Below are 13,038 nucleotides of genomic sequence, written 5' to 3'. Positions count from 1 at the left end.
TCAATAGAGTTAGCTGCTTCCTTATATTTTTAAGAGCACATAACACGAGGGTTATGTGGGTGTCAATAACATGATATGTTATCGACCCGTGCCTTGCAGTAACACCAACATCTCATGCAAATAACATGTCATGTTATTCGCCATCTTGTATCAACATCGTGTGTTATTGATTGTCGTGTTATTGAGTGCATCAAACTATTTACCACATCGTGCTATTTGGCTAGCGGTAAGTCCTTTTGTTATCCCGCATGGCAAAAGGAGAGATCAAAAGAGTCATGCCAGATAAGAGAGCAAGAAAAGACGGTGCTCCCCTTCCTTACCCCACACTGAGAACAAGGCGCAATGTGACATTGTGCGAGATAAGAATGATAAGCATTTTGCTTATCCCGCATGACGTAGAAAGGAAAATGGGGGGTCGTGCGGGATAAGAGAGCAACGCGAATGGTGTGACATCATGCAAAATAAGGAATAACAAAGTAGGCATTCTTTTTTTTTTATCTCGTAGGGGTAAACTTCAGCAAATGAAGGTTGTGTGGGGTAAGAAAACCATAAGCATTTTTGCTTATCTCGCAAGGCGAAGTGACCAAGGCACAAGGTCGTGCGGAGTAAGCAGTTCCAAAGGCAAAATATGTGGCCCCCCTTATCCCACACTAAGAAGAATACAAGGCTAAGGGTCATGCGAGATAAGAGGGGTGAGGGGTGGATGATGGGCCCGATGACTCAGTGACCATGTTAGTGATGGCAGATGACCTTGTTGGCCTGGTAGGTCTGCCCTTCCTCTGATGCATCTTGGCCGTCTATCTCAACTTAAAATTTGATTTGACAGCCACGACTTGGTCTTTCGTTGGCCCCCTTGGCACTCTCTTTGTGAGATTTCACGCATCCATCTGCGCGTGAGATCTCCTAATCGACGACTATCATTTAAACTTCCTCTGAGTCGTTAGCATTTAAAATTTTGTAGGCGGGTTATTGTCGACCCAATGGTCGAGACATTCTTCCCGCTCAGTCGACACCTCATTCTTGGTCAGATTCTCATCCAACCACCAAATTTTCTCGCCTTTACTCCAAATTGGACCCTGTAGGCCGATTTTTGATGCCACCATGCCCTCTTGAATGTAGAACAGAGACTTTTTGTCCCTGCAAGTGTGCTCGACCATGCTTGTTGATAGGGATTACTTCATTGATGGGTTATTTTTCTCTTTCTGAGATAGAAGACATCTTGCAAAGAGATTTTTCTCACCATCAGATCCTTCTTATCGATCTAAACTCCTCCCTCTTGCAGATTTTTGTAACCTAACACTAGGAGGGTTAAGGTTTTAGTTAGTAGTTCAATTTTGAGTTATGCCTCAACTATAAAGGTAAATTTTTTATTTTTTCCAAAGGATCTTCTCCTCGTTTTCTCTTACAGTAGTCTATGACTACTTCAATTGTAAAATTACCTTGCCTCTACTTTAATAAAATCTGCTTGCCTTACCTAGTTTTAGTTTATGCAAATGTATGTATTTTTCTTACCTCTTTGTTTGAATGCATATTTTTCTTATTTTCTCAGCATCTGTGATAGTGTTGATTCCTCTTAGAGTGGAATCTGTGAAATTTTCTCGTTCCTCTTTCCATTATTAAGAATTTCAATCTTGATTCAATCATAGAAAGATAGATTTAGATAAGAATTAACGTATCTTTTGGGCAGTTTTATTGATGTTCTGTGCAGTTACAAGTGGGAGTAGATCAACTTTTAGTCTAGGAGAAAACCTTTTTTCCCTTCTCTCTCTCTCTATCTCTCTCTCTCTCTCTCTCTCTCTCTCTCACACACACACACACACACACACACACACACACACACACACACACACACACACACACACACACACACACACAAAGAATAGATTAGTTTTACCAATGTTGGGTTGGTCCAACACCTGCACTAAGATTGACTAGGAAGCCAACCTATTCTCCAAAGACTCAACCTCAGAATCTGCAAGTCCCACATTTGGGAGGTTTTTCCATGTTTCACAAGGTTGATCATCATAAGGTGCAAAATTTTGTGATAACAATTTTTGGCATGCCCGGTGGGACCGTTGAACTTTTAGTTCATAGATGACTATTTGGGGTACAAAATCTTAGTCATCGATCATATCTTTGCTGGTCTTGGTGTGTGGATCAACAACTCAACCTTTGGAGGTAGCAAATCACATACCTGGTGACTCTCTACAATTAATCTACTGGTTAAGAAGTTTTAGTGCTCAAATAGCTGAAGATTTGGTGTGCTCTTCTATATCTTGTCTTTGGAGGGAGTCACATTTAGCACTTGGTGACTCTGAGGATCAAATCCAGGCTCTCATTTAGGACCAGCTGCCATTTCACATCAAGTTGCAACAAGAGCATCTTCTAGAGGTATTTTTATTTGATAGTATGAACTTTTAGATTCTAGAAGAAGAGGGAGTAGAAAAAAATTATGGTTGTCCCTAGAGTACATTCTTTTGTCACCTTTAATGGTGGTACCCCTTAGCTCTTACCCAAAATAATAACATCCCAGTATCAACCTTAAAGACTGTCCCTTTCTTTACTAGTGAAACCTCTGTTACCCCTAATCACTAGTACATTTGGAGCGGTTTCCGAATAGAGAATTTCCGATGAGCTATGGGATTTCTTTTGTTTTGTCGAATTAATTTGTTTTTTTTTTCAAAAATTACCCCGTGTTCGTCGAAATTCTGGCGTGTTAAAATTTCACATCGGAATTTAGACAAAAAATTGACAAACATTTCCGACCAACTATGAGATTTATTTTGCTTTGTCGGATTAATTTTTTTTTTAAAGTATACCTCGTGTTCATCGAAATTTAGACGTGTTGAAATTTCATGTCGACATCCCTACAAACACAGATTTTACCTATTGATCGGCATATGTTGGTCCGATGATTTTCATAGCCTCTTGATTTCTTATTACTCATCGGGATAACATAAGCCAATCCTCTCTTCCTGTTGATCGGTGTGAGTTATCCCGCTACTCTCATTGGGCATCATGATAGCTTAAAATATGTTCAGGCGATGGGCATAATTTCCCCGATGTCCTTTCCCTCGACGTAGCTCCTCCCGATACATTATGTCTCCTCAACATAAGATTTGACCCTTTATCACCATAACCTTTGCCGATGCGTTTTACTTTTTCCAGTGTCCAACAGGATAAGTCTTACCGATAGCATCATCAACTATCGACAATACAAGATTTCTCCATTGCTGCTAGTGTGCATTTTGCCGATGGACTTCATTGGTGTATTCTATCTCGATCACATGCTTCTACTTGTGTGTTACCACCGGGTTGAATTTTATCGATAGTGTAGATTTCGTATTTCACATTAGAATTCCGACGAACATGTGGTATTTAAAAAAAAAAAGTAAATACGCACCATCATTATATGCAGGCTCAGGGTGTGAAAATTGGGAGGAAGCAGACACAATTGTTGCTGATAGATGCTCGACAACAACTGTACAAGAGGTTGGTCCTTTCGTTCTTGTCATCAAGATTTTTTTGCAAGTTGCTTTTCTTTCCTTGCATTCTCTTGTTCACTTTGTTTAATGGTATCCGCTTTGGCAAAATATGGATCCTCAACCTCCTTAACCTCTCCATGCTATGGCTGCCAGTTATAAAGACAAGTCACTTCATAGCTTCTAGAGGGGTCAACAATTCTCTGTGACTGCAAACCCTTCTAGCCTTGAAAATAGCCCTTTGTATGGAAGCAACTTTTATACGATTATTTAGGACTCTACGGCCAGTTGCTTGTACAATTTTCCCCACTGAAAGGGTCTCTTCATTTTCTCCAGTTAGCAGATAAAATTCCTCATCCTGGGATGGCTCTTAATATGGTGTTCACCAATCCTTAAATCCATGTACCAATTCAGTCTTTATGTCAGCAAGAGTTTCCCGCTTTTTATTGGATGTCCTTTGATATACACTTCTAGCATATTCATCAATATCGAGGGCCTTTGAACACATGGGGATATTTTTTGACATGTTCAACTACCATTTCTTGTGTTTCCTCATCCATATCATCTATATCATGTCTTGCATCTTCACAGTATACATCCTCAACCATTTTCTTGGCTAGTTCATATGACTATGGATGGATTCTATTATCATCCAATGGATCCATAACATGGTTCCCAGAAGATGCTTGCCCAGTCCCTCTAACCCTTAAAAAACCAACAATATTTATAAAGACAAGTCACTTCATAGCTTCTAGAGGGTCAACAATTCTCCGTGACTGTAAACCCTTCTAGCCCTCAAAATAGCCCTTTGTATGGAAGCAACTTTTATACGATTATTTAGGACTCTATGATCAGTTGCTTGTACAATTTTCCCTACTGAAAGGGTCTCTTCATTTTCTCCAGTTAGAAGATAAAATTCCTCATCCTGGGATAGCTCTTTATATGGTGTTCACCAATCCTTAAATCCATCTACCAATTCAATCTTTATGTCAGTAAGAGTTTCCCACTTTTTATTGGATGTCCGTTGTTCCACACTTCTAGCATATTCATCAATATCAAGGGCCTTTAACACATGTGGATATTTTTTGACATATTCAACTACCATTTCTTGTGTTTCCTCATCCATATCCTGTCTTGCATCTTCACAATATACATTCTTAGCCATTTTCTTGGCTAGTTCAGATGACTCTGGATGAATTCTAGTATCATCTAATGGATCCATAACATGGTTCCTAGAAGATGCTTGCTTGGTCCCTCTAACCCTTAAAAAACCAGCAGCATTTATAAAGACAAGTCGCTTCATAGCTTCTAGAGGGGTCAACAATTCTTTGCGACTGTAAACCCTTCCAGCCCTCAAAATAACCCTTTGTATGGAAGCAACTTTTCTAGGTCCAAGGCCAGCTACAAATTGCAGAGGAGAAAACATCCATTCATGTGATGCTGCTAGGTTTATGTCAACACCAACTTGGTTGGTTACTACATAACCATTACCTGTTCGACAACTTCATACTTGTCATTTGGACTAAGGAAATGTTCTAGTGAATGAAGCTTCAATGATAGTGTCTCTTTGCCAAGACCACATAATATTGAAACCATGGCTAATGGATTCAGAAGATACCGACCGAGAGCCACAACATGCCTCACAATACCTGTTGTAGATGTTCTTCTCCCAGAAGGATTGATTGGTCTATTTTTTATATTTTAAAATTATCATCTATCCATCAAGAGATCCTTATTAAAGTGTTAAAAGATGCCCATGTGCCTACTAACATTCATCCTACCCAATTCCAAGCACTAGTATGCCATCTATCATCCTCTTATCAACTAGCCTTAAATCAAAATGATATGCTACCAAGTGATCCAACCTATAAATTTTTCCCTACACATTGAATTCATCATCATAAAACAAAAAGTGAAACGAATCCTAATGGATATTGGTTCTATCATGTAGAATTATTTTGAGTTGGAGGCTTGAAATATGAATAATTTATCTCATTTTATTTGTTAGTTGCATATTTTGTTATGGGTTAATAGAAATCTAGGTATTGTATAGAACTTTAAGAGAAAGAAGAATCTAATCAAACACTATATCATTTGATGTTATCAATAATTTTGACTAGTTTTCTTCATAATGTTTATCTTGTATAGTTTATCTTAATATTGTCTTTCTTGTATCCTGTAGCAGTTTTGGAAGAATTATCATAACTTTGATTTGAACCATTGGATATTTCTATAAATTGGAGGATAAGTCTATAACAATGATATCAAGAGACTGACCAGATCTGTTGACTTCATTACAAGGTAAGGGCAACCTTTTTCATGTTTGTCTTCCTCAAAGTATGGTTGGTGTCTATTAAGTTGTTGTCTTGTAAGGGTGTTTTGAAGATTGAGAAGAGACTTTTGATGGGTATTAGTCCCATTGTTGTCAAGTATGCCTTATTGGAATTGAATGTTTCCAAGGTTTATGTGCATTAGAGGGCAAATGATTCCTGAGATTGTCACTTCAATTAAATAATTATTGAAAACTTTGAATTGCTTGCTTGTAAATGAATGCTTTGAATAAAAGGTAACTTTATTATAAGTATGATTTTGTAATGTCCCCTAATAAAATGCCTTAAAATATCCCAGTTACGGATCTCAGTTCTTAGTTTAGGGGCTAAGAGAAAATACCTTAGCCTTCGCTGTAGTAAAAAACCTACAAAAATAAACTCAGAAGGTGCTACAAATTTTATTAAGGAATGGTCATATAAATGACTATATACAAAATTAACTGCATATAACATAAAGAGGGATCCTTGTAATAATATCAAAGATAGAATCATAAGTTATGTTAGTGAGCTGTGATGCAGGATTTGGTGGGGTGTCTTGATTGACCATTTCCCCTTATCCAATATAACCATGTAGGGTGCCTTACACAACAATTCTCCCTACCCAATATTGTCATGTAGGGTGCCCTATAGAAATTCTCCCTATCCAATGATCCTATAGGGTGCCCTATAACAATTCTCCCTGCCCATTTATCAAGTAGGGTGCCCTTCAACAGTTCTCCCCACTTAATGATCCTGTAGGGTGCCCTTTAGAAGTTCTCCCTACCCATATTATTAGTTAGGGTTCCCTTTAGCAGTTCTCCCTACTCCATATGAATTGATTTAGTTTATTCAGATTATCAATATTTGAATCATAACCAACATTCAGATTTATTATTAGTTGTTTGAATTATTATCAGTTGTTGAAGTTATTGTCAATACTCAGATGTACAGTTATTTACTTTGTTACCAGTGCTCAAAATATCATCAGTTATCTAATCTATTACCAGCAATTAGAATGGTTATTAAATTCCAGTTTATTTGTCAGCACTTACAATTTTAGAGAATTAGTAATTTCCAGATTATTTCCAGTCTTATCTTCAAGTGACATTGGCCACTGAATATCAGTGATCGTTCTAATATATATGTATATATAAAGGTTATTATTATTATTATTGTAAGAACTTATTATTGCAGAAGTATTGGACCAATAATATACATAGATTAATACGCAGGTTGTAGTATATGCAAGTGCTAAACATAAATACATAATAGAAAAAGGGTGGAAGCTTGGATGTGATTATCATGTGCACAAACCAGATTACAATCACCTATAGTTTCCTCCATGTTCTATATTAATATTACTATCAAATTCTCTTCATGTATGCCTTTTGTCAAGAGACACACCCTTTCACCATTGGCACCCTTTGAAAGAGTGCACCTCTTCATTCTTTCTGCCCTTTGAAAGGGACACAACCTTTCACAATCAGATCCACACTTCTTATTTATCCTTATCCTTAATTTCACCTTTTTGGTCAACTAACATACGAACACCATGTTGGATTACATCTTTACACTCATCATTATTCGTTTTGTAATTCTGCATCGAATTTATCATGCTTTGCAAGTAGACTTTCAATTTTCTCAATCTCTTTGGCATCTGCCCCCTCCAAATTCTTCTCATGCAGCTTGACCCCCAGTCTGTTTTTGATCCTATTATGTGATATTGCATTGTTCATATTTTTATGAAACACAACCCAAAAGTCTTCCAAGTGACCCTGCAACTTTTCAATCTTTTATTCAATAAGAAAGAAGCAGTATCAATTGTTACACTTTGCATATGTTTGAGAATTCTTTGATTTTCCTACTGCAATTCCTCACATTTCTTCTTCCATTTTGAATTTTCAGGAGAAAGCAACATGGGTTTGGGGCAGTCATTGGTTGATTCATTCACTATGTGTGTGTGAAGGGATCTATTTAAGTTTGTGAACACTCAAAGGCATGCTTATATGTTGTTTTGATGCAAGTACACTCCATTAATGTGCTTTGAATTTGTGTCACTGTTTACATGAAGAAAAGTTTGACTATCATGATAGGGACAATAGTAGTGGAAATTTAATCTTCTTTGAATGTTCATTTGGCCATTGATTAGTATTGTCTCATAAAGAAAGGAACACTCTCAAATGTTTGGGTAAAGACACCAAGCCATTTTTATCTTGAATATCAAATTGGAATGTGACTTTCCTAATAGGGATATGACAGTTTTGTGAACCTTGATAGTTTTTGCTGCCCTTGACAAGTTGGTACATCATAATGAATACTGTTGTTGAAGTTCATGATGGGGATAGTTTGTGAACATGTGGGAAATATTTGGATTTGGTGGTTGTGAGTCTATCAAAGTTGAGAAAGGGGTTTCTTGTGAGTCATTGTTGATGAGTTGGTTGCGAGAAGGGAATTGTAAACAGTCAAAGTATGAATGTGGACAACCTAGGTAAAACAAAGGCAAGTGACTTTGGGATGGTAATATGATCAGTCATTGGATCCATTCTTCCTTGTGGATGTTAGTACAACCTAAGTTTGGTAAGACTTAGTACAACCTCTTGATTTCTTCTTACTCATTGGGATAACATAAGCCGATGACCTCTCTTCTTACTGATCGGTGAGAGTTATCCCACAAGTCTCATCGGGCATCAAGATACCTTAAAATGTGTTTAGGCGATGGGCATAATTTCCTTGATGTCTTTTCCCTTGACATAGCTCCTCCCGATATGTTATGTCTCAGCATAAGCTTTGCCAACATTCTCATCAGGAATAGTCTTACCAATAGCCTCATCGGCTATCGACAAGACATGATTTCTCCATTGCTGCTTGTGTGTGTTCTGCCGGTGGAATTCATTGGTGTATTCTATCCCGATCACATGCTTCTACTTGTCTTAAGTGTTACCATTGGGTTGACTTTTGCCGATAGTGTACATTTCAAATTTTTTGTAACTTTTTCTTTTCCTTATGAATACAAATGTTAATAATCTTCTAATTGGGCTCAATATAAAGTGAACAAAACCTCTAACACAAAAATGGACTCCACTATTCCTAGTTATTCTTTAAGATACTTTTGAAGCATACATTTTGGCAAAATTTATCAAAGTGAAAGCTCATCCATATCTACCATCTGATAACAACACATGTTTTTACTTCAAAGGAATCTTTAAAACCTTTTGATAAGTAGCCACAATCACATTTGCATTTTTGATCACTCCAAGAAATGTCTAATAAGCTTTCTATCCTCCAATCTGTACCTTGAGAGGATCTCTATCTATCTTGTCTCATCTTAGTGTCACCTTCAAGCTGCCCAACTGATGGTTGGTTTACATGAGCCAAATCACATATGGATGGGAGTTGGTCACCTTCAAGCTCCTTTAAATGTAGCTACTCTTGACTTACTACATGGCCTAGTTTGCAAACTCTAGAGAATCCTAGTGATGCAGAGAGGCTATAGGATCCCTCAAATATTTGTGAACCTTCCTAACCTTATCACTACTTTGATCTTGTCAGAGTGCTTTGACATTGTTGTAATATAACTGCCGCTCTTGTGATCTGTCAATGACTGTTGTTCATGATGTTACTGTGTTGAATGTTCAATGGTTTTGGTTCATTTTGCAATTTTTCTATGTTTGAGTATTTCAGTTTGGTATATTATATTGAAACATCATTTCATAACTAACATTTCAAGTTCTTTGTAACTAGTTCTAAGAAGACTTCCGTACTTGCGACATCATTTTTCTTAGTTTGGGAGGGACCAAATGAGCTTCCACCTTCATGTGGTTGGCCATTTTAAGTAGAGAATATTAAACTATTCTTGAAACAAAGAGAAGCTCAATAAGGTAACACACTTTTTCAGTATTTCATTATGCTCCACTGTTAATCTTATTGATGCTAAGCATCTTGTTTGCAGGTTACATATTCAACATTGTAGGTTGTGAACATGCTTCTATGAGACAATTCCCCATTACAAGTGAATGCATGCCTAATTGGTTTTGTGAGTTTATTTTGTTCTAGAATATACATACTTTCTCTGTTCATTCCTTAACACTTGTTCATTTTCTTTGAGAATAGACACATTGTCTCATTTTGTTCATTCATTGTTCATTTTGAGTTTATTTTGGGTCAAATTTGAAGAAAGAGCATGCATAAAAGGAGGTGGAACTGCTGGAAACTGACTATTAAACTAAGTTACTGATTCTTCACTAAAACCCCTAGATCTTGATTCTAATTCTGCCTGGGTCTTGGTCCAAGCTTGATTTCCCTTGGATTCCTCCAAGGTTCTTATTAGGTGGTTGGGTCCTCAGTGATTATTTATCATCTGTTGTGCCTAATTTTGGGGCAAATTAATAAAGTAGTGCTAGCTGCAAAGTGTACAATTTAAATTGCTATCTCATATATGTTGCAACCTTTTGTAAGGGGTGTGATCTGACCCAAACTACATTTAAAATTGCAATTGTCATAATACACAACCTGCCATCATTGGTGCAATTTGATATTTATTTCTATTTTTTTAATTTCTTCATACTGTCATAAGGATGTGAAATTGTTGTTAGTGATTTCTTATTGGTCAACTGGTTATCATATTGATTAGTAATCAACTCTGAGATCTTCCAATAGTTATAGTGGCATTATTTATCACTAGATTTTGCCATCCTAGTATCTTGATGACTAGATCTAGTATTGTCCATATTTTTCTGAGGGTTTCAAGACCTAATTGAGAATCATTAATGAAATCAATTTCTACATCTATGCAATTCATTGTATCCGTGTTTACTTTGATTTCATTTCAGTCTGTCATAAACTAAATAAATTCAAGATTATATTTTCTCTCAGTTGCTTTTATATCATTGGAGTAGATTTTATGTCATATATATATGTGTGTGTGTGTACAGATGTACCCATACCCAAGGATTTTATTTTGCCAATTTCGTGAATCTGTACCCGACTCCGTATGCCTACTCGAATCGATAACTTAGTTGTTAAATTATCTAAAAGCCATCTTGTCTCATGTATGACCTATGAGGGGCTTCTAATTGATGTAGAACTGATGAAATTGTCTTCAAAACTCCACCTTTTCAAGCCTCAAACTGATGATGAACTTAGAAATTCATATTTTCTCAAAAAACTAATGCACGAACTGATGAATGATACTAAGAATTTGCATTCTAACTTGAAGTTCACTTAACTGAAACTCCCACCCTTTAGTCATTTCCATGTTCATTTTTATGGTAGTCCAATCTACTAAAAAATACTATCATGTTTGTACTTTCATCTCATAGAAGGTGATCATATCTCCATATTGCATTGTCTAATCTCAAACTTACTATCATGTGCCTCTGTATTTAGAACCTAATTTCTATCACAATCCTTATTCTTCACTCCTCATTACTGATTTGCAACACTATATCACCATTGTATCGAGCCTCTGTGCATGCCTTACGACTATTACAGCTTTGAATGCCTTTGAGTTCTTTTTTTTTCATTGATACACTTTATCTTCTTATCTCTTTATGACTATACTTTATCTTTGATTTTCTTTGCGACAAGGCTTTTATGGACTACAATTGGCATTGATGGAATATCCTTGTATTGCCCTTAAGTTTGGAGCCTTGAAATGGAGTGTACGCCTTATGATGGCACTATCTACTTTGTGTTCTACAATATTCTCATGTCTCCAACTCAGATGATTATCTTTTATGACTAGATATATCTGTGTAAGTGCTTTCTTTGTTAATTATTATCTCCTTGAGTTGTGTATGCCTAAGACTAAAATACTGTTCTTGATAGTCTTGCTGCTCACTATTTTGTAGAGTTTTCCTTAGGCACATGCACTATCACATGTTTCCCTTTAAACAAGTTCTAGGACTATACCTAACCCTACACTATTATCCATGATTGCATACTGAGTTCTAGGTCTCTATCTTTATAATATCCTCCTTTGATAGTATTTTTAAATAACAATATGACTATCTATATGACTATTTATGAATGCTTTATGTACTGGCTACAAGACATGTTTGGCATTTACTATTATGATTCCTTATGATAAGTCTTCTCATGCATTCTTGTAGCTATTTCATCTTTATCTTCTTGATAATGAAGTGCCTACTGCGCTTAATCCTTTGTAAGCTCACTGATATTAATGTTGCTGATATTAATCCTTTGTAATTGGAAAAAGTCAACCCGATGGTAACACCGACAAGTAGAAGCATGTGATTGGGATATCCTACACCATTTAAGTTCATCGACAGAACACACACTAGCGGCAATGGAGAAATCTTGTCTTGCTGATAGCCGATGAGGCTATTGGTAAGACTTATCCCGATGGACACTGACAAAAAGTTAAATGCATCGGCAAAGGTTACGGCGTTAAAGGGTCATCGATGTAGACAAAAGCAGTCGATATTTTTTTTTTAAATGTTGGGGAAGGTCGGAATTCTAACAAACACCCCAAGACAACTGACGATGTTGCCATACTTGTGATGGCAAAAATGTCGTAGGATGCAGCCTCGTCCATTGTCGTAATCGTCGAAATTTTGACATCTCCTTGAAGATGAACACACACTAGCGGCAATGGAGAAATCATGTCTTGTCGATAGTCGATGAGGCTATCGGTAAGACTTATCCCGATAGACACTGGCAAAAGTAAAATGCATCGACAAAGGTTACGAGGATAAATAAAGGGTCATCGACAAAGGTTACGACGATAAAGGATGCAATGAGGTCAGAATTTTGACATCTCCTAGTAAAAAAAACATGTTGTGGGTGTATAGAAATTTCTGACGTGGGGTCATAGGAATTTCGACGTGAATCCCGTCGTCGAAATCACTGATGAAAAAATAGTGATGAGGATTTTCTCCTTGAATACGTTTGAATTTTGATGTTTAGTTGTCTAAGTTCCGATGAACGCTTGTCGGAAAACCACTCCAAATGTACTAGTGAATGAGCATATCAAGGATATAGTAGGCATCTGCTCTATTTTTAACATCATAGGCTATAATGTTGTAGTGAGGCTCCTTGCCTCCTCCCTCAAGGAAAAAGCCCTATAGTGGTATAGGGGTCTACCCTCTGGTTTAATCCATATCTGGGATGAATTAGAGGAAGGATTATGCAAGAGCTTTGAAGACGAGTGATCCCTTATCACTAGTTGAACAATTAACAACCATAAAGCGAGCCCCATATGAGTTTATGGAAAAATTTAACTACAG

This window comes from Cryptomeria japonica, chromosome 7 (genome assembly GCF_030272615.1).
Source record: "Cryptomeria japonica chromosome 7, Sugi_1.0, whole genome shotgun sequence".
NCBI lineage: Eukaryota > Viridiplantae > Streptophyta > Pinopsida > Cupressales > Cupressaceae > Cryptomeria > Cryptomeria japonica.
This window is presented reverse-complemented; position numbering follows the sequence as displayed.